This window comes from Lipotes vexillifer, unplaced genomic scaffold (genome assembly GCF_000442215.2).
Source record: "Lipotes vexillifer unplaced genomic scaffold, Lipotes_vexillifer_v1.1 scaffold1115, whole genome shotgun sequence".
In the NCBI taxonomy this organism is placed as follows: Eukaryota; Metazoa; Chordata; class Mammalia; order Artiodactyla; family Lipotidae; genus Lipotes; species Lipotes vexillifer.
The window spans coordinates 1,774,112-1,797,704 of record NW_006792080.1 but is presented as its reverse complement, the minus strand read 5'-3'; the positions used below and the strand labels follow the sequence as shown (position 1 = coordinate 1,797,704).

The following is a 23,593-nucleotide window of genomic DNA, read 5'->3' as shown; positions in this document are numbered from 1 at the left end:
AACCAGCTGATTCCAACCACTCTTTCCAGCTCAACGGCTGACCTGGTAGAGGAACCGGCCACTAAAGCTTCCTACTCTGTCATTTTGTGTGACATCACTGTGGTCTACAGTCTTTTAATTTAAATATCAGTGACTCAGTCCAATTTTTAGACCCTGACCAAACTCATTCAAGCCCTTGAAAATTCTCTCAGCAGAAAATGCCAGGTACATGCATATTCTTTAAATGTAAGGTATGGTTTGTTTTCCAGTTTTGGTAAAGGATCAGGATGCGTCACTCCTCCCTGAATGTACCTCCTTCCTTAAGCCTCTTGTGACCACAGAAGAGCACAGCGAGAGAGACCATGTGTGGCAACAGGCAAAGATCATCTCATCTCACAGCGCAGACCCCCCACATCAACCTAGTCGCTCCAGGGTCTAAGTACTGTTCAAAGCACTAGGGTGGAACGTAGTTATTAAGAGGTGGCTGACAAGGAGCATGACAAAGAATCTACTTCTGGAGTCTTTATTCCCGGGACAACTTCCAAGTGCCTGCGGCTGCAGCTAAAATTAATACTTCCAACCCCGTGCCCTAACCCTAACCACATTAGGAGCCTGGACACTTGCTAGAATATTTACTTTCTTTTATCTTAATAGAAACATCTTTCTGGAAGCATACATAAGAAAAAATACAAAGAATGCTCTGTGCAGGAAAACTACTTAGCTCTCACTCCAGGAACCTTCTCTAAAACATGCCTTTGGGCTTCCCTGGTGGCACAGTGGTTAAGAATCGCCTGCCAATGCAGGGGATACCAGTTCAAGCCCTGGTCCGGAACATCCCACATGCCGCGGAGCAACTAAGCCCGTGCGCCACGACTACTGAACCCCGCGCACCTAGAGCCCGTGAGCCATAACTACTGAGCCCGCACGCCACAACTACTGAAGCCTGCACACCTGGAGCCCGTGCTCCCCAACAAGAGAAGTCACTGCAATGAGAAGCCCACGCACCACAACGAAGACCCAGAACAGCCAAAAATAAATAAATAAAATAAATAAATTAAAAAAAAAACACGCCAGTTTTGAGGCAATTAATTTGTACCAGTGGATAAGCCGGAGGATACGACGTGAAAAACCGATGTGCTAACACCCAGCAATTCCTACCAAACAAGTTCCTCCAATAATAACAGGAAAACTGCACCAAGAGCTGGCCCTCAGGGGCCCTGAGCGTGACATCATCACCGATGAGCAGCAAGGGGAAGCTGATACAGACCAGGGCAGCGCAGCACGCAGCACGCAGCACGCAGCACTGCCGGGGCACCTCTGCTCCCTCCTTTCTTCGGGAGTACTTCGCCCTGCTCCCTTCCGTCACCGACTCCGCTGCGCGGGCCCCGCCCAGCCCCCAGCTACCCAACACCTGCCCAACAAGCTCTCCTGCTTTCACAGCCACAGCCATCGTCAGGCGCTTCAACGCCCCAGCTATTTCAGCTGCAAACCCTTTCACCCAGAATGGTCTCCTCTGCATTTTCTTGTCCTTTCCCTTTCGACATGTAAGTATGGATAGGCTGCCATGGCAAAATGTGATTAATGGGAAAATAAGAGTACCGCAAACCTGCTTTCAGTCCCATCACGTACTTGCTACCTGGGCTCTCAAATAACACAGCTGAAAAGCGCAAAGCCCAGCGCCCCTGAAGTCACGTGCACAGCGCTTCACACCAGGCCCACTCTCGCACTGCACACAGTCCCGATCCTCCCGCCTCGCGTTTTCAAGGCCTACCACCACCTCAGTCAATCAGGCCCGGAATCTCCCAGCCTGCTTCCAGGTTCCGCCACGTCAACATGTTTGGAAGGTCACGGGTCCACTTCTCTCCTTCCCTCCGTGCGCTTCTCTCAGCCAAAAAATGACCCAAGGAGGGAAAATACTCTGCCCCTACTTCAGAATACATTAAATACATACCAGGCACACTTACATGTATTACTAATGGACCTTCTAAAACGTAGTTAGATTTTTTTTAAAGGGGTACAGAATTATGCTTCCATTGTGTTTATTAGGTTGAAGCCTAGGAAATGTCAGTTCTGCAAGTCAAAACCAAGCAATTAAAGGGCTCACGGTCATCTCTAGGCAGGAGGGATTGAGAGAGACACACACTGTTTTCCAGGTTTCCTCCTGGACTGATCAAGTGCATCATCCCCTGTTCACCTGTCCGGAAGCCTCCTATCAAATCGGTTTTCATATGACATCATCCCCTCTGTAGGTAGCTCTTCAAGTGTCACACAGCCAAAAGGAGGCCCCCCCAGGACAGGAGCCGCCTCCCCACTGGGCACTTCCCTAGCGTGGCACCGGCCGGGCGTAGCCTTTGCAAGCTCAGGCGTCTACAGACCGCACTTCCACCCCTGCATCACGGGGACAGGAAGCCAAAAACCAACTTAGTTCTCAGATTCAGACACACAGTGTTTGATTCTGGCCTGTGAACAGCTACAGGTGAAGTTATTGGTTGACTGTGTGCCCAGACAGGGGGTACATGGCAGGACCGGCCCACACGAGCTCCTCCTCTCCCGCCCTGACCTGCCCCCACCCCCAGGGCTCTTGATTATGCAGCCTCGCCTCTCCACTGGGCTAACAGGGGTCCTGGGCACCAGGCTTCACCCTCCTCCCCTCGCAGACCGTGGGTACCTGCAACACAGGAGACCACGGACAGGACTTCGTACCACAACACGCACAAATGACGAGCTACACCTTTAGAAGATAACAAGCAAGAGAAAAAAGAAAGAACTGGGTGACCCAGTGCACTTTTTCTGTCAAAAAGGTAATTGTTTTTCGCAATTCAGACGGCTAACATTTCCTCAAAAGCCCTGAAAATAAAGACTGGCCCAATGGTCTACTCTATCTGTGAAGATTAATTAGTAAAAAGAAACATTTTAATGCATGCCAAGCCTGGCACATTCTTATGGAATCTGCTATGTACAACCCTCCACTAAGAAAGACAGAGAAATCTAACTTGTCAAAGTTAGACAAGAACAGTTAACAATAAAAACCCATCCAGGGGACTGCCAGTCCAGTGGTTACAACTCCACACGTCCACTGCAGAGGGCACGGGTACTACCCCTGGTTGGGGAACTAAGATCCAGCACACCACGCAGTAATGCGTGGCCAAAAAATAAATAAAATTTAACAAAAAAACCCATCCAGAGCGCCGATTATGAAGGAGCTGTGTGTATGCTCAAAAACTGCAAGAAAAGACCAGAGACGGCAAACCATGAAATGCTTAAAAGCATCATGAACACAGTTTAAAACCCAATACTTGTTTCCAACCCATTACACAAGGCAACAGGGATACACACAAGGATGAACAGATACGTACATTGCTGCCCAAACCCAAGGCTCTCCGGGGCTCAGTACAGGTTTTCTACTGTTTCTACTGCTGTACGGGAGCTTGTGGTGTGGAAGGTGCTCCACAAAACCTGCTGACTGAACAAGCAAGTATATGGTGTCTGTCCCAGACACATGGCAGGTGGGTTGGAGGTAGCTCCTTCCCTCTACCAGGGCATCTTAGGGAAAAGGCTTCCTCTAAATTTCCTGATAAATGAATCTGCCTGACAAACTGATCAAGAAAACAGGACAAGCGTAGGAGGAGCACCAATTTAATCAGAAGCAAACAGGTCTTTGAGCACAGCTTCAACAGAGTTCTGTGAAAGATGGAAAACTGCCTAATTTATGAAAACGTATCATGAGGCACAGAAGCAAGCAAGACAGCAGCACTGTCCCAGAAACAAAGAATGGAACAGAAGCATTCACAAAAGACACATGTAGATGGGAAATCAGTGTGTGTGATAAAAAAAAAATTTCTAGTCAGTGAGGAAAAGATGACAATACAATGAAATACTGAGGCAACTATGCATTTGGAAAAAAAGAGTCTGACATCACATCATACAGAAGAATTCCAAACGTGCTAAGTACTAGGAAAAAAATAACCATTGTTTTTATTGTCCTAGGAAAGGAGAAGGCCTAAGTATAATATGAAACCCAGAAAACAAAACAAACTGACAGACGTGACTACAGAAAAGTTTTTATACTACAAAAACACAGCACCAACCAAACCAAGCCAAAAGAAACAAGCCAGGAACACTGCGACATGAAAAAGCGTTGATATTCTTCCTATATAAAAAAAATTCTTACTATGTAAGAAATATTCTTCATATATATATATATATATTTTTTTTTTTGGTTTTTTCTTGCAGTACGCGGGCCACTCACTGCTGTGGCCTCTCCCGTTGCGGAGCACAGGCTCCGGATGCGCAGGCTCAGCGGCCATGGCTCACGGGCCCAGCCACTCCGTAGCACGTGGGATCCTCCCGGACCGGGGCACGATCCCGCATCCCCGGCATCGGCAGGCGGACTCTCAACAACTGCGCCACCAGGGAAGCCCTGTTTTTATTTTTAATAAATTTATTTATCTTTTATTTCTGGCTGTGTTGGGTCTTCGTTGCTGCACGCAGGCTTTCTCTACTTGCGGTGCGCGGGCTTCTCATTGCACTGGCTTCTCTTGTTGCGGAGCACGAGCTTAGCTGCTCCGCGGCATGTGGGATCTTCCCGGATCACGGCTCAAACCCATGTCCCCCGCATTGGCAGGCGGATTCTTAACCACTGTGCCAACATGGAAGTGCCTTGCTATATATATTTTGTTTGTTTGTTTGTTTGTTTGTTTGGGCGGTACGCGGGCCTCTCACTGCTGTGGCCTCTCCCGTTGCGGAGCATGGGCTCCGGACGCGCAGGCTCAGCGGCCACGGCTCACGGGTCCAGCCGCTCCGTGGCACGTGGGATCCTCCCAGACCTGGGCACGAACCCGTGTCCCCCGCATCGGCAGGCGGGCTCTCAAACACTGCGCCACCAGGGAAGCCCCGCTATATATTTTTTAAAAAACCCTCACCTGAGCTTTCAAGAACAAAAGCCAATTCACAAAAGAAAAAGAAATGGCTAATCTTTTTTTTTAAGTTTAATCCATTTATCAAAGAAATGGAAATGTTAAACAATGAGGCACCATGTAAATTTTCCCCACTAGTTAAACTGGCAAACACTAAGAAAACTGACAATTGGCAACTATATAAATAGAATTCTCCAACTACAAATATTAAGTACACAACCTTCCTGGGGGTACTATAGTAATGAGTACCAAATTTTACGTACGTATGACCACTGTATCTCAGGGAAACTACCAGGTAAGTAGACAAAGATAAACAGTAAATAATTTTGTGACAGAGAAAAGGTAGAAGTCCCCAAAGTGTTCACTGAGAGGACGGTTAATAGCCTACGCCAGCAGCAGCACACACAGCCACGAGCAACAGCAGGCACTGACAAGGACGGGTGCTGAGTGAAGTCTTTAACAAGCAAGAGACACGGAGTGTGCACTGTATGACCCCCTTTGAACAGAAAAATGTAAGTCTGGAAGTATGGTCACCAACTATCGGACGGATGACAGAGAACCATTCACTTTAAGACTTCTACACTGCTTCTGTAATTCAGAAACAAGTCATTCTAGGAAAAATCTAGCCACCTAGCAGTGAGATCCCCCCTGCTCCTCTAAAGAAGTGAATGAGCAGGGCTCCACATAGGTGACAGCTTCTCCGTGGCTGAAAGGGTCCTTTACGTTTCCATGACATCATCTTGCCAATTAGGATACCGCAAACGCCACTGCAGTAAGAACAAGAGCCAAAGACGATTAGAATAGGAAGGATCCTGTGGGCACTTAGTCCCCCCTGGAGACTTAGTCCCCCCATGGGAGATACGGGCAAACCCCAGTGGATGCCTGAAACCACACAGAGCACCCAACCCTGTACATTCTGTTCTTCCTATACATACACACCTATGATAAAGTTTAACTTTCAGTCAGGCAGGCAAAGAGATTAACAGCAATAACTAATAACAAAACAGAACAATTATAACAATATACTGTAATAAAATATGAATGTGCTTTCTCTCAAAATATCTTACTGTACTGTACTCATCCCACCTCTTCTTGTGACGTGAGAGGATAAAATGGCGTTGTGCCACTGCTGGCCTTCTGACTACACATCTAAAGGCGGACCATCGCTTGGAGCGATCCCAGATGGTGGGGCCATGGCGGTGTCAAGGCCTGGACGTTTGGAGCGGAGAACGTGGACAGTTGGGGATTCCAGGTGGGAAGGAGCGAGATTTCATCGTGCTACTCAGAACAGCACGCAATTTAAAATTACAAATTGTTTACTTCTGGAATTCTCCATTTAATATTTTTGGACCATGGTTGACCGCAGGTAACCGAAACTGCAGAAAGTGAAACTGGGGATAAGGGGGGACCAGTGTACTCTCATTTTCCAGCAGTGGAAGCTGAAGCTTAGCAACTCCCTTGAGATCCACCCCGTGGCCCTGCTTAAGGAAGCCTCTACAATCCTCCGGCTTCTGCTGGTCCACCAATTTCAAACAAGGTGAGGAATTTTCAGCATCAGCAGGGAGCACAACACATGTGTGTGTATATGTATCTATCAAAAGCCACTCGAGGAACGTACTTTTAGTTCTTTCTTTCATACGGTTACCTTTGGAGGGAAAACATAAATTAGTCTAGGATCTGGGAGTTCCCTGGTTGCCTCGTGGCTAGGATTCAGGGCTCTCACTGCCATGGCCCGGGTTCAATCCCTGGTCCGGGAACTGAGATCCTGCAAGCTGCACGGTGCACTCCCACCGCAAAAGGCTTATTGGTTTAAATAAATAAGTCTGGGATTTACCCTAAGACCCTCTCCTAGAGCAGGCAGAACATCTGTAACACGTGTTTAAGACACACATACACAGGTCCCAGGGATTCAGTGGAAGGTGGGAATATAATGGGAAAAACTTAGGAAATGAAGCTGGTGGTGCCTGAGCAAGGCAGGACACCAACAGACAGAACACAGAGATGAAGGGGAGTGTCAGGAACCGAACTGTAGGAAGCAGGGAACAAAGTGTGGCCAGGAAAAGGTTAAATACAGCAAGTCAGGGCAACACAGGGTCTGCATCAAAAGGACAAAGCCAGGAAGACAAGCTGGAGACAGTTTGTGCAGAAAAACACAGGACTCTGCGCCAGGGAAGGAATGGGACCTAAGGACCACTTCAAGACTATCCGGTAGCACTTCACAAGAAGGATGGTGGGGGCTGGGCGAGGGTACTGAAAATGTAGAAGGCAAGGGAGGGCTCACACTCAAACGTTCCTTTCACGCCTACTTCGTGCAAAGGATACTCCAAGGCTCTCGAATTGAGGTTATCCCACTTATCATTTAAAAGAAATAGATTTCTTACGATAGGAAGCTGATTTGTGAGAGATTTATGGGCAACTTGGTGTTCTTTTTTGCATTTAAATTACTAGCTAATGGAACAAGAATCTACAAATGAGGCACCTTTCCCCAACAGCTATTACCCACAGAAGCCAGCCACTGTAAAACTCGCACCAGTTCTCCAATATTTCCAACTCTGTGCTTTCCAAGTCAAGTGCCTCTTGATCCCTTGTGCAGTGTGACTCACTCTAACCAGTGAGCTGTGAGCAGAAGTGACGTGTCATCTCTGGCCTGGAACACTTAATCACGGCAGCAAGACCCTCCAACAGTTCTCCTTTACTTTGCCAAGACAGCCAACGGCGTCCCACACTGCTGTGGCTGCTTCTTCAGCTGCAGTAAGGATGACACAGAGCCCCTGGAAAATCCATACTGAACATGCTGGCCATTTTTTTTTTTTTTTTTCCTGTACACGGGCCTCTCACCTCTCACTGTTGTGGCCTCTCCCGTTGCGGAGCACACGACCCGGACCCGGACACGCAGGCTCAGCGGCCATGGCTCACGGGCCCAGCCGCTCCGCGGCATGTGGGACCTTCCCGGACCGGGGCACGAACCCGCGTCCCCTGCATCGGCAGGCGGACTCTCAACCACTGCGCCACCAGGGAAGCCCCCACGCTGGCCATTTTGAGATTATTTGTTACTACAGAAAAACCCAGCCAATTCAGTCAGATGCTGCTGGAAAACTCACTACCTGGAAACTTACATTTCAAAAGAAAGAATAGTCAAAGCACCCCTCTTTTCAAAAACACGTTAAAAGAACACTTAAATAAAAAAGATCACTAAAGTTTACAAAGGCTATTCTCTTCCATAAGACGCTATTCTGGGCTTCCCTGGTGGCGCAGGGGTTAAGAATCGGCCTGCCAATGCAAGGGACATGAGTTCGAGCCCTGGTCCAGGAAGATCCCGCAGGTCGCAGAACAACTAAGCCCGTGCGCCACTACTACTGAGCCTGCGCTCTAGAGCCCGTGAGCCACAACTACTGAAGCTCGTGCGCCTAGAGCCCGCGCTCCGCAAGAGAAGCCCCGGCAATGAGAAGCCCGCACACGGCGACGAAGAGTAGTCCCCGCTCACCGCAACCAGAGAAAGCCGGCGCACAGCAACAAAGACCCAACGCAGCTAAAAATATATTAATTTTTAAAAAAAGAAGTACTTATCTCTAAAAAAAAAAAAAAAAAAAAATCAGGCTCCAAGAAAAAGTAGGAAAACAATACAAAAGATAATCCCCATGACCAATCCTATACTCCCCTCTAAGATGCTGTAATCATCAATGCTTAAAAGACCCCTCTCAAAGCATAAAGAATATGGGTGCTGCACTCTAAACACAACAATGACTGTGGCCAATGGCCTGTTTGTAGGTAGGCAATCAGACCTTCCCAAATTCAGAATAATATTTAAGGAACCAAATGAGATACTGGTCACTGCAAATGTGAAATTAAGCACAGTAAACAACAAAGAAACCTACCTAAAGTTACTTATGAGCCCTTGGTCTTTTCCTCTTTAATTTCTACATGTGGGTAGTTAAAGCACTAAAGAGTCTAAAGAGATGTGGAGCCTCAAGAACTGTTTAATTCCCTTTTTGTGTGTGTGTATATATATATATATATATATATATATATATATATATATATATATACACTCTGTTCAAGGTATCAGATTCATGTGTGGGGAGGGGAAAAACTAAGCCCACCTTCTCAAAGAATCAAGTTCCTTGGGAAGCAATTCTTGTTACGAGGACTTTGCAGCCCCTGGATCAATAGATTCTTGACTATGACGCTCCCACTGTTCTAAATGCAGGTGCCAAACCAAGAGCTAAGAGTCTGTATTAACAGACCACGATGACAGTGCCTTTTTTTTAATTTGTTGGTAAGACAGAATGGAAAACAAGAGTTACACACAACTATTTTTCAATAGTTTGAACGTTTGATATGAACCCTAGATTATCTCAGGCATTTAGCCAATAAAACATTGCCCATAAACTGGTAAGAAGTGTCCACATGGGCTGACTGGCTCAAGATGAAAACCAAGCTAACTGCTCTCTTTCTCCAGCCCATCCCCCCAAACCAGCTCTTAATTTAACCTGTGTTAAAGGCATTTCTGAGCAAGTACCTCTCTGAAGGTTTAAGCATGCCGCCTGTATTTCAGTCCTAGCCCCACTCATCCCTTGATGTGTGTTTCTTTAGGTAAACTACAAATCCATAACCGGGACAGCATCAGTCTTACCCGATAGGACTGTGTCGTTCAAGTGAAAGGACTGCGCCCTATCCTAGCAGCACCCAGTGACGTACCACTTTGTTAAACACAAACCCTCCAACGCGGCCCTGGAGTTCGTCCCCTCCCCGCCCCAGCCTGGCCCCATCCATACTGCCATTCCCCAACTGGAGGTACCACAGTCCCTCCATCTGCCCTACGTTCCCCCACCTCCATTCGTTTGCTATGCCGTTCCCTCCAACTAGAATGGCTTTCCCAAGTCTCCCCTCCGTATCAATGCATCCAAAATCTACTCAGCACCACCTAACCCAGTCATTGAACACTTCCAGCATTTTTGTGACTCTCATCTGTCTTGTTTTTACAATTATTCCTAAACCTCCAGTGTTGTTTATTTGATACTCCCCACAGCTGTCAGCAGTATTTTCTTACAGTAGACAATAAAACTGTGTCAAATGAACACGGAACACATAATTTATCATTCAGGAAGGCTATCCATATTAATCGGTGGCCCAGAAGCAAAACTTACATGCTACAAATAGTAAAACAGTGTCCAAAGTGAGAACTGGAAAAATATTTTTAAGTTTACTGAGTAATATTTCAAGATCCATGCTAGAATAATGATTCATCCCTGCCCTCAAGGAGATTAGAGTGGGGGAAGGGCAGGGGCATGCAATATTATTCCAATCAAACCGAGGTCTACAGTGGATGCACAAAGCTCAAGATCACACAGCCAGAAAACGGCTGGTCAAACGCCAACTAATATCTAAATGGTCCGTCAGAACAAACAAAACAGACCTAGTCCTAGCACGTGTATGAGGGAATCCAATATTTTAAGGATGCAAGTGTCAGACCAAAGAACTTCAATGAAAGCACTCTCTACCATGGCTAGATTTATACTCTACAGGTGACACTTTGAAGCCAATTCCATCCCCAGGAATGAGTCCAGATTATAAATGCAAAAACTAACCCATAAGGGTAACTAAGGGGGGGCTAACTGCTCACTAGACTGAAGTCATTCTGCTTTTCTATCCCCAAAGGATTTAAAAAGCATTTACAAGAGGCAGTCTCAAGTTATGACACATATGGCTCCAGAAACAACCTCCCCACCCCCTCAAGGATTCCCCATGCTGGTACTGGAGGGAGATACGATGCTAGCACCACAAGGGCAAAATGAAAATAAGCGTCAGCAAAGATGTGGAATATCTGGAACTCTCACATACCGCTGATGGGAGTGTAAAGCAGTACAGAGCTTTGGAAAGCTGGCAGTGCCTACCGAGGTGCAGCATATACCGTTACGGACTGAATTTTGTCCCCCACCCCACCCCCCCCAAGAATTTATGAAGTCCTACCCTCTGGTACCTCAAAATGTCAAAATATGACTGTATTTGGAGACGGAGCTCTCAAAGGGGTGATTAAAGTTAAACGAGGTCCTGAGGGTGGGCCCTCATCAGACTGGTGTCCTTGTAAGAGGAGGTTAGGACACGGACCCCTATAGAGAAAAGACCATATGAGGACACAAAGAGAAGACGTTCACCTACAAGCCAAGGAAAGAGGCCTCTAAAGAAACCAACCCTGCCAACACCTCGATCTCGGACTTCTAGGCTCCAGAATCACGAGAAAATAAATTTCTGTTGTTTAAGTCACCCAGTCTGTGGTATTTGTTATAGCAGCCCTAGCAATATACAGATACACACGCTAACACTTTCCACTCCTCAGTATTAACTTATGGAAATGTGTGCATACAGTCATCAAAAGACAAACCCAAGAATATTCACACAGCATTTTTTTTTTGGCCACACCGCGTGGCATGTGGGACTTCCCTGACCAGGGGTTGAACCCGTGCTCCCTGCAGTGGAATCGTGGAATCTTAACCACTGAACCACCAGGGAAGTCCCGATACAGCATTATTTTTACCAGCCACAAACTACAAGCTACCCAAATGCCCATCAATAAGTTAATAAAAACACTACGGTGTATCATATAATCAAATACTACTGAGCAATGAAAATGGAGTTACCACTGCATCCAACAGAAAATCTCACAGGCAACAATGACTCAAAGAAACAGATACAAAAGGATACACAGTGTATGATTTACACAAAGTCGAGTCAGACAAAATTAAACTACAGTGTTAAAAATCAGCAGGAGGAGGGACTTCCCTGGTGGTATAGTGGCTAAGACTCCAAGTTCCCGATGCAGGGTTCCAGGGTTCGATCCCTGGTTGAGGAACTAGATCCTGCATGCATGCCATGACTAAGACTGAGTGCAGCCTAAATAAATAAATGAATATTAAAAAAAAAAAAAAAAAGGAAAATGGAAACCTAGAACATTTTTTTAAAAAGCAGCAGGAGGGGATGACAATGACCTGAAGGAGGCACAAGGGGGCTTATTTCTGAGTTTATGAAAACTCTCAAAGTTGTTCATTTATCTGTATGCTTTTCATATGCCCTACTGCAAATTCACAGTTCACTAAAATGCAGAAATGACAAGTTGCAACAACTTACTGATCCATTGTCACCACGGCAAAAAAACCTTATTATGGTACTGAATGCATCAGGTCCTTCACCTGTTGCCACTAAACTTTTGAAAAATACAGCTAGTCTCCGGATCCCAGCTTGCCACCACTGAGTGTTTATCTAGAGGGGTCCCACAAGTCAAAGGATCCAAAGAATATCCAGAGCCCTCCAAAGTTAATCTCTCATACCATACTTTAAAAATTCAATCTCATTAAAGGTATTAAAGTATACATTCATGAGAATTAAATAACCAGTTAACACTCCGGTCTGCCTCAGAGTAGTGAACTGAATTATTATTCTTTTTACTTCTGAATTTTCCTAGCTTTTATTTTATTTTTTTAAAGAAATGACTTATTTAATAATCAGCAAAAGAGAAATGTCATTTTAAATAAAAAACAGTGGAAGAAAGATACGTTTTTATAAGGAGTCAAATGCTGAGTGCTTTACAGCAATCATGAATAATCAAAAAGCCAGGGTGGTGCATCAGAAAGAGCCTCAGCTGTGTTTCAGGAGACCCAGACTAGCATTAGAGTAGCCGGGCCACCTGAGCACCCAGGCTCGGCCACACTCTTAAGCCTGCAGGGCTGCTGTGAACACCAGCTGAAATCCTATGTGAACTGTTAAGCACTAGGCAAACATTAAAAAACACTGAAAGACAAATACCATGTAGGAAAAGTTTCTACAGAACATGAATGCGCAGACTTCCCTGGTGGCGCAGTGGTTAAGAATCCGCCTGCCAATGCAGGGGACATGGGTTCGAGCCCTGGGCCGGGAAGATCCCACATGCCGCGGAGCAACTAAGCCCATGCGCCACAACTACTGAAGCCTGCATGCCTAGAGCCCGTGCTCGGCAACAAGAGAAGCCACCACAATGAGAAGCCCGTGCACTGCAACAAAGAGCAGCCCCGGCTCACCACAACTAGAGAAAGCCCGCACACAGCAATGAAGACCCAATGCAACCTAAAATAAATAAATAAATGTTTTGGTTTTTTTTTTTTAAATGAATGCTCTTTAACAACCATCAACTGAACAGGACAGGTTGGAGGGCTTTAACGTGGCTCTTAACCTGTGGGCTGCCCAAACGACCCAGAGTTATTTCTGGGGCCCCTGGCCTGTAAGTACACAGAGAACTGTCGGTAGCCTGACAAAATAACACATGTAAGAGGCACTATTTTTCATATAGTCTGTGCTGTTACAATCAGGTTTTTTAAAGGTTAATTCATAGTAGCTTTGTTGTGTACTCTCAAAACAACTCAAATGGTAATAAATTTTTAAAATCAAAACAGCATACCAAGATTGGAAACCAGTGATGTAACTTTTTACTTCACAATGGAAATTTTAAAGTATTCCCTAACTGAGCTGAGCTTAAGTCCAGGAAAGGCAGTAGTAAGAGCAAGCCCTCTAGCTGTGAGAGGGTGGGGAGACTAGAGAAGGCGCTTCCCTGCACCTGGGGGTGGGCACGCACGCAAGGCCACTTGAGAGCCAAGCAAGGTCCCTGCCTCCCTTGATGGGCTTGCTCAAACGTGCTCTGTCCGGACAGCAAGCAGTCCTAGACAACCAGGATATGGACAACAGAATCAGTGAGACTGATCTCCGCGGCAGTGACGACATCACCAAAAACAGAGAGCCCCGGGCGAGGCCTGAGATCCCCTGCATTAAGCCCTGCATCTTCAGGGAGATGAACAAGGCCAATACTGCATGTCACCACTGGAACCAACTCCCAAGCTCTCTTCCTCCCCCATGGAGACATTCTGCAAGTAGCTATTCTTAAATTGTTTTTGAAATCACAGCCCGGAATACTAAAATTGAAACAAGTCGGAGACGGTGCTAAAAAGCCTGTTCTGATTTCCCGCACCACATCACTTTTAACTTTTGATTCACAAATCACACTAACCACAACCGCCATTAACAAGTTTTAAAATATAAGTGCAAACTATTTTTCTGTGTTTAATGCCATATGCGGGAAGGAAAAAGCAGAAAATACAGGGAAGGTGCGAGAGTAAATAACTGAAGCGATCAACACATTGCAGCAAACTGCAGACAGGAGCACACAGCTCTAGCAGACGGCAGTCACAGACACAGGTGTGATCACGCAGAGGAACAAATGCCAGGAATACAACCGCCACCTTACAGGGGAGACAGGAAGCAGCAGAGAGCCAGGAGCAGCGAAGTGGGGGGAGCTAACTTCCCCAGCTCCAGCCTCCTTCAGGGATGACATCAGTGCCAGGTGAACCACCGTCTGGGCCTCATGCAGGACTCCTCCTGACCTCCCCGGAACACCTGGACTCTAACTCCCAGACAAAACAGCCTGGTGAGTTCTCCTTAGCCGTATGTGAATTACGTAGATGGAGAGCTAGACAACTCATGACAGTAATAATGGTAAATATTTACGTCAAATCTCAGAGAGAAATAGCGCATAAAACGGCTCTCCCACGTGTGTGGTCTGGGTTTGCTACACCTTTGCATAGATAGACTAACGCCAAACCTAAGGGCAAGGATGTTCTCAGTGCAGGTCCCTTTGGAAATTTATTAAAAGCTAATCAAACAACCAAAACGTTCTGCTTCGCTTGGTGGTGGGGTCAGGAACTGGATTCAAAGCCACACTGTAGTATACAGCAATGCTCTTTGATTATGGGGTTTGGGGCAGGGGTTAGGCCTGGTTGGCACCAAGAAATATTTTTGCTCCATGAGGTTGCTAACAATTACCTGAAAAAATGTCCAAATACAGCTGTTTTAGAGTACCTTCTGCATTCCACTCCCCCTTCGGTTTGTCTGCTCCTGAAATTCCACCACAAATGCAAAACTCACGTCCCCTCTTAAAGAAGGGGAACCAGAGGACTTGTGGGACATGGGGTGGCGGAGGGTTTTATCTAGGATGATACTGGTACTGAGACTGGGAGGCGGCACATGAAACTTTCACTGTCGGCTGAAGCAGCAGCCCCAGCCTGCCAAGTGCACCTCTGCTCAGACAGCCCCCGAAGCTGACGTTCGCACTGTAAGATGACAGTGACACCAACCCCCTCTTCAGTGAACAACAAAAAATGCTGGAGAGCAAAAGGTAAAACAAGTTTAGAGATGTAAATTATCCTTCAAAAAACACGACCAATTTAGAAACTGTGATACTTTCTTCTACGAACTCTCTTCAAAAGCAAACCAAATCAAATGCTGTTGTTAAAATGAACAAGGCTTTCAAGTTACCCAGAACACCGTGCTGCCTGGATTACTCTGAATGCACTTGCTGAGATGAAAAATAACTCCTCTTTACAAAAAATCTCAAATTCTACCACCAAGCCATTCCACAAGAGAATTCCTGGCCATGATCACTCACCATCTTTAAATTCCTTGAGGATAGGAACCAGGCCTATCTCCCTGAGTCAACAGGCAATGCCTGATACATGGTAGATACTCAAAACATCTGATGAATGGGTGAAACGCTACTCGTCGTTACACTCCTCTAAATGCAAACAATACTTAAGGCTACCACACTTAATACCCACTTAAGTATATCAGGCTGGGTAACAAAGTTTAAAAACAAAAAAAAAGAAAAGAAATCAGACTACAACAGGGCTTGGACAAGATCTTCAGGAGAAGTACTCACAACTCACTTTCCAGTTCTTAGACTCAAATCTGAACAAACTCTCCTAAGTCTGAAGAGAGAAGCACACCAATAGGAGACTTTATCAATCCATGGATGAGAAGTCATGCGGGTAATCAGCTGCTTCAGTCACAAGGAAGAGACAAGAGCCTCTTCTTTTGGAATCCAAAGAGAAGATACAGTATTTTCAACAGGAAAGAACCAGCTAGCTGGACACCCATGCACTAAGGCTTCAGAAAAGGTCCACATGGCAGGACTGCCAGCCCAACTCATTCGACAAAAGATGTAGGTAACAAAAACTTTCAAACCTCAACTGAGTACTCTGCTATACTAGAGCTCCCAGTTTACTGGCACTACACTATTTAAAAACAAAAAAGTGCGTTAAAACTCACAACTGCAAATGAAATATGTTATGGTTTTAAGGCAGAACTAATGGCACCAGAAAAGCCTTCCAAAATGACATCAATAGAAAGAAAGGAGACGAAGAGAGACAGATACCAGGTGGCAAAAGATACTCCACAAGCTTCAGGGGCATCAGAAAGCAGTACAATCCAGAGGCCGAGCACAGGGCTCTGGAGTCTGGGTGCCTGGACTCAAATCTCCGCTCCATAACTTATTAGTTCTGCGACCTTGGGCAAATGACTTAACCTCTCCGATCTTCCATTTCCCTATCTGTAAGTGGGCACAATAATGGTACTTGAGAAGTCTATTCTGAGAATTAAATACAATAATCGGTGCAGAAATGTCGCCACGCTGCCTAACGTGCAATAACCGCTCCAATGTTTGCTACTGTTATTTTCAATTTTCCCAGTGTCGCGAACCATTCCTTTCGGGAAAGCCCGAACTGAACGCCCTACGCGGGCCCCGCCGCGGTCCGAACACAGCTCTGCACCCAGCCGCCGTCTCTCCCCCAGCAAGTTTGGAAACTTCTTCCATGCCTCGCCGTAACGTCTTTGTGATAAAAAGCTCCCAGTCGCGGGAGCCCGAGGCGCCCGAGGGAGCCCGGGACACGTGACCCGGAGCTCCGCGGACTCGCGGCGTCGGGGACCCTCATCCGCGTCGGTAGGACCGGACGGCGGGCACGCGGCTCTGCCTGGCACCCGGGCAGGGTGGGCGGCGCCCCCGCCGCGGGTCGGCCGGCCCCCGCCCTCGGCCGCCGCCCCAGTGCCGGGCCGCCCAGGTCAGGTCGCCCTGGCCGTCTCGGGCCGGACGCCCCGGGAAACGGGCGTGCGCGGCGCCAGCCGGTGTCACACCCGGCGACCTCTGACACCCCCGCGGACGCTCGGCCGGCCTGACGCCGGGCCCGAAGACACGGAGCTCCCCAAGAGGCCGGGCCGGGCCTGCCCAAGACGCGGCCGGCGCGCACCGGCGACCTAGGGCCGGGAGGGGGATGGGAACGGGCCACCACTTACCGCGGCCGCTCCGCTGGGCTCCGGGCCGGGCGCGTCGCGAGGGCTCCGCCGAGGAGGAGACGAGGGGACGACAGGAGCGAAGGAAAGTCCAAGCTCCGATTCCAGCGGGCTCCTCGGCCTGTCCAAGCTGCCAACGCCAACGCCGCCGCCGCCTCGGGCTTTATGGCCAAGACTCCGGCTCCGCTCCCACTTCCGCCACCGTCGCCGCCCCGAGCGGAAGTACCTGTCACGAGACGCTCGACGCCAGGGCTGCGGGGGAGGAGCCCCGCCTCTACCGTGCGTCAAGTTCAGCCGCCTCGGGCCCGGGCCTGGGTCACGTGGCCGAAACATGTCTGCCCCCTGTGGCTGCGGCCATCTTTGAGGCCCGGCCTGGAGCAGGGTAGCGCCATGCTGGACCCACCCACCGATGCCTCAGCCCCTGAACTTAGCACCAAAAGAGAAGCAAAGAAATTGAACCCACTAGAGCTCTGCGGAGGGCGGGGCACCCTAGCCAGCTCCAGCTCCACCTGCACGCATTAGAATCTACTCAGAACTTTGGCTCCATCTTCAAAAACACGCTCCTCTCATAGCCTTTTCTTATTGGTTCATGCAAACTTCATTCTTTTGGTTGCTGGGTACAAAAACGTTGGAATCATTCTTGATCCCCGTAGTGGGTTGAATAGTGACCCCCCCTACACATCCTGGAACCCGTGGGTGTGACCTGATTTGGAAAAAGGGTATTTGAAGGTGTAATTAAGGATCTGGAGAAGAGACCATCCTGGATTACCATGGGGGGGGGGGCCCTAAATCCAATGACAAGTGTCCATATAAGAGACACGGAGAAGAGAAGGCCACGTGGAGATGGAGTCAGAGGCTGGAGTGAGTAGCCACAACCCAAAGAATGCCAGCAGCAAGGGCGGGGAGAAACGGTGTTTAGACTTTTGTATTTGAGGGAACGTATTTGGTTTTTTTTGGGTTTTTTTGCGGTACGCGGGCCTCTCACTGTGTGGCCTCTCCCTTTGCGGAGCACAGGCTCCGGACGCGCAGGCTCAGCGGCCATGGCTCACAGGCCCAGCCGCTCCGTGGCATGTGGGATCTTCCCGGACCGGGGCACGAACCCGCGTCCCCTGCATCGGCAGGCGGACTCTCAACCACTGCGCCACCAGAGAATCCCATTTCTGTTGTTTTAACTACCAAACTTGTGATGATTTGTGACAGCAGTTCTAGGAAACTAACTCAACTCCCCTTCTCTTGGACACCCTCATCCACAAGCTTCAAAAGATATCCGGAATGTGACTCCCCCTTTTCTGAACCGCCATCTTTTCTCACCTGGATTATGGCAACAACCTTGGCTTCCTGCTCCCACCTCATTCCCTATCCAGTCTTAACACAGTAGCCAGAGTAATTCTATAAAAACGTCAAACCATGTCATTCTCCTGCTCAAACTATTCCCATAGGTCAAAATAAAAACTAAAGGCTTTACAAACAAAAGGTTCCTTTACAAACAAAAGGAATTCCTGGGAATTCCCTGGCAGTCCAGTGGTTAGGACTCTGCGCTTTCATTGCCAAGGGCCCATGTTGGATTCCTGGTTGGGGAATTAAGATCCCGCAAGCCGCCAAAAAAAAAAAAAAAAAAAAAGTCCTGACCCCTTAGATACTTCTCGGACCTCATGTCCTTCTAACACCCCCTCTGATCAGTCTGCTCAGACTACACTAGTTTAAGAAAAGAGAAGGCACACATGTAACTAAAGCCTTTGCAGTTGTATTTCTTTCGATCTGGACAGTTCTTCCCTCACATATCTGTCTGGCCACTCCCTCACTTTCTTCATGTTTTGACTTAAATGTCATCTTCTCAGTGAGAATGGCCTTCCCTAAATAAAACTGAAGTTCCCCTTCCTATCACAGTAGACATAAAACATCCACTTGCTATCGCCCTTCCTGCTTTCTTGTTTGCTTACTGTCCCTTTCCCCCGCTAGAGTGGCAGTTCCGTAAGGGTAGGGATTTTGTCTGTTTCATTCATTGCCGTATCCTTGATTAGAACAGTGCTGGGGCACAGTAGATGCTCAGTGAGTACCATTTATAGGGTATTCAGGGCAATGCAAGTTGGAAATGGACTCCGAAGCCAAGAATTATGGTAATTCCACCCCACTCTGCAGCCATTCAAAATGCTAGGCTTAAAGAAACAGCTAGAGAACACAGAAAAAGGCAAAGCACAAAAATAAAAAGAGACCTGTGAACCCCCAGCTTTCTAAGAAGCAGACCAAGATGGCTATTCAAATGCAAACATGGCTATTTCTCATGAAAAAAAAGGACTACTCCGAAGAAACCCATCAGCCAAGAAGGTGGAGTCCCGAGCTGCGAAGAATTATTCCCAAGGAGGAGGATTGGACCCTTATCAGAAAACTGACAACGTGTGCCTAACTGGACTTCAAAATTGCTCTGACCCAGTCGTAGCTATGTCACTCCTGTTTCTCCCCTTTTGAAAAGAAGGGTCTGCTCCGGTTGTCATATGCTTGTCAACTCTACTTGTTGGCTCTGTGCTGTGGAGAGTAGAAAACATGTCCGTAGCTCACAGGTCTTCAGATCAAGAGAAACGTATTCAAGAAACTGTTCCTGAGGAATCACAGGAACTTCATCTTCTGAGGAGCCTCATTTGCACCAGGACCTGATTTACACAAGATCCACTATGAGCCAATGATGTACTGGGATGAGATTTTTAGGGCCTCTGGGAGGAGGTGAGCATATCTGGCACACAGGAGAACTAGACAAAATCTGTGTCCTGAAGGTAGACCACGGTAGATTAAAAAAGGTGGTAAATTCTTTGTTCCTCCTTCCTTTGAGTTGTGGAATCTACTTCCCTTCCTTTTTGCATTTGGGTTGGCCTTACTTTTTTTTTTTCCCTAATAAATTTATTTATATATTTATTTTTGGCTGCGTTGGGTCTTCGTTGCTTCGCGCAGGCTTTCTCTAGTTGTGGTGAGCGGGGGCTACTCTTCGTTGCGGTGTGCAGGCTTCTCATTGCGGTGGCTTCTCTTGTTGCGGAGCATGGGCTCTAGAGCGCAGGCTCAGTAGTTGTGGCTCACGGGCTTACTTGCTCCATGGCATGTGGGATCTCCCCGGACCAGGGCTCGAACCCATATCCCCTGCATTGGCAGGCGGATTCTTAACCACTGCGCCACCAGGGAAGTCCCTATATTATCTTTAAGTTTTAACTATGGGACTGTATTAACAACCAAATATTTAAATTAGGGACTTCCCTGGTGGTCCAGTGGTTAAGACTCTGCGCTCCCAATGCAGGGAGCCCACATTCGATCGATCCCTGGTCGGGGAACTAGATTCCCCACACGCCGCAACTGAAGATCCTGTACACGGCAACGAAGATGCCATGCCGCGTGCCGCAACTAAGACCCGGTGCAGCCAAATAAATTAATTAATTTTTTTAATTAAAAAATATTTAGATTAAAAAAGAAATCCACAGAGTGATAAATGGGATGCAGGCAGTAAGATGGGCTTCTCGGACAGGGAGGGAAGCAGGAGGAGAGGTGATATTCGACACAGGGGGCGAGAAAGGCTCCCTAAGGAGGTGACATCTGAGCAGAGACCTGTTGACAAGACGGAGCGACCCTGCTGAGATTACCTGAGCAGAAGGTGTTACGGGACAAGGGAACAGCAGAGGCAATAGCTTTGTGCAGAGACAGGGTGTCCTGTTCAAGTGCGGCTGGGCAGAATGAGGGAGGGAGACAGGGAAGAGAGGGGGTGGGGAGACGGGCAGAGCTGGCTCACGCAGAATCTCATGGGCGGTGGGAAGGACTTCGACGTGTGTTGCGTGTGAGGAGAAGCCCGGGGAGGGTCTGAAGCAGAGCGTGTGCATGTCTATGTGTCAGGTGTGTCTCCCTTCACGGGCTGCTTCACTGCGGCCCTTGCCCTGTTCCCATGGCGACCCATGGCCCGTCCAGGCCCGCACAGCCCGAGGATACTGCTTGCTTGATGTCTGCTGATTCATTCCCTCCTCGTCCAGCCTGGGGACCAGCACCTGCCCTGGCCTGCCTCAATGGCCCAGCACCCGCTGGGTACATGTCTGACCAATTCAACGCGGGGTCAAATGTTGAATTTTTCTATGTGGTGCAGCTTTGCATGATTGATAAAGTTCTCTGAGATTTTCTATTCAAACACAGATGGTTTGGCTCAAGGGTTCCACCCCTGGCAGTTTTCACTAGCCCAGGAGTTAGGCTGGGTGGCCCTCCACCCTGCTCTAGTCTTCCCTTCTTGGTACTTGCCCTGAGCCCAGCACTCAGCCGGAGCCCTGTGCCTCTGGGGTACTCTACTGAGCTCCCTGGGCCCCAGTGTCCTCGTTCTGAAATGGTGTTGATGAGCCCGCCTCTCTGGGTCACTGTGGGACTCACATGTGAAAGTGACTTCCAAGGTGCTCCATCACATGTGGGGAAGACCAGAGTTACATGTCGGTTTCTGGGTGGTGGCTTCAGGCACTTTTCTTTAAGATGTGATCACTCATCCATTCATTCAAAAGTAATTAGGGACTGCCACAACTACTGAAGCCCGCGCGCCTAGAGCCCATGCTCCGCAACAAGAGAAGCCACCGCAATGAGAAGCCCGCGCACCACAATGCAGAGTAGCCCCCGCTCACCACAACTAGAGAAAGCCCATGTGCAGCAACGAAGACCCAACACAGCCAAAAATAAATATATATTTTTAAAAAATGTAATTAGGGACTTCCCTGGCGGTCCAGTGATGAGGACTCTGCACTTCCACTGCAGGGGGTGTGGGTTCGAACTAAGATCCCACATGCTGCACAGCACAGCCAAAAAAAAAAAAAATCACCTTCTAGGTTGACCGCAGGGATACAGAGATGAACCAGCCCAAGTCCCTGAGCTCCAGGAGGTGCCAGTGGGCTGTGTGTGTGTGTGTGTGGAACACCCACAAAAAGACAACCACACATCACACTAGACCCTGCTCCTCCGACAACTAGCCACAGGCTGCTTTCCAGAGGCTTCCTGCCCACAAGGCTGCACTGCAGCCCTCTGCCCACAGTGACCCTTTCACGGACGAGCACTCAACCAGCTACAGGGCATCACGGTCTTTTTTGGGGGGTGGAGGGAGCAGACCTGTTGGGAGAAAGAAGACTTTTTTCCCAGGAGAAAGAGTCAGCCAGGCCTAGACTTGCTGGGGGCTTCCTGTCACCTGGAGAGCAGAGCCCGCGTGCGGCAGAGCTAAAGTGGGGCGGCAGGGAGGCGTCAGAGGGACACAACCAGGGGCGCTTCATCCAGAGATGCCCGAGTCCTCCCTGCCCCCCAGCCTCTGCCACGTGCTTACTGGGGAGCCCCAGCCGCTCTGGGGCTGGTCTCCATGGAGCCGAGCAGCTGCAGGGCCCAGGTCCTACCTGCCTGGAAGCTCAGAGGCCTCGGCTCCCCTAGTAACCGCAGCCCAGAAACGTAGGTCGTGAACATCCCCACCGGGAAACTGGCCAATAGGACGGACACCGGAAGTGAGGAGCTGAGAGGGGAGTCCGCTTTCACCATCCCACCTTCCCCGGTGGCTGTTCCTAACGGCCTTCCTGAGGACGGCGTGTGCAAATAAGTTTGTCAGAATTAGCAAATAAAAATACTCGTACTAAAACATCGCTTGTGTTCATCACAACTCCCACGTGGCGGAGTCCTGTGTCAACCTGGCAGCCGGTCCTTGCTGAGCATCACGCCAGCATAACACTCACCTCACACTTCCCTCCCACTCCCTGCCTGGTTTGCCAGGTCCTGAACCCAGGATAAAGTAGCAGCACGTGAAGCTGGGCCTCAGGCTCTGTTTTCCGGGGAGCTGAGGTAAGACAAGGCAGTTCAAGTAGATGTTTGTCACTTGCATCCAAAAGAGCCCTGGTGACAACTCAGCCTCAGCTTCCTCTTCTGTGGCACGAGGAGGACAACTTCCGCCCCACTCACAGCCCAGGATGGACGAGCACGTCAACGACCTTAGGAGGGGCAAGGTGGTCAGGCCAGAGCCAAGAGGTCACTGCAGCCACTGCTGGAGAGCTGCCCCACTGCCCCAAGTCAACGGGCTGGAAGGCAGGCGCTGTGCCCTCAGCCGTTGTGGCCCTCCCACGTTCTCTCCCATGGGCCGCGTCTCTGCGGGTGCCCCTTCTTGGGATCACTGCGCCTAACTCTTTCAGACTCTGTGCTTCAGATTAACAAGCACTGTGGGGACGGGGGGCGCCCGCCTCCACCTGTCATTCTTCCTATGCTGTGCGTTGAAGCCCTCCTGGGGCTCCATCCTGACAAGCTGTGGGTGTCTCGTCCTGCCTTCACCTGAGCAACACGGGCCCCCTGTGTGCACCTTCCATCCCCCCGGAACGGCCTTCAAGGCCCTACATCATCTGGCCTTTGTATCTTTCACCTATTTAATCATTCAACAAATGTAGCTTGAGCACTTACTGCGTGGCGGGCACTAGAGAGACAGCAGAGAACAAAACAGACAAAAATCCCTGCCTTCATGTAACCTATATTCTAGTGGCAGACACAGAACATAAACCATGTAAGTAAGTGAAATATATAGTATATTAGGCACT

General features: G+C 48.6%; 1 protein-coding gene across 1 annotated transcript in view; it reads right to left on the bottom strand.

The window, feature by feature from the left end:
* RAB7A (RAB7A, member RAS oncogene family) overlaps positions 1-17,203 on the bottom strand; it is a 64,860-nt gene extending 47,657 nt beyond the window's left edge. The window contains exon 1 of the mRNA XM_007465277.1: positions 17,040-17,203. The gene's annotated coding sequence lies outside the window, so the exon portion shown is untranslated. The remainder of the gene's footprint in view (positions 1-17,039) is intronic.
* Between the last annotated feature and the right edge of the window lie 6,390 nt (positions 17,204-23,593).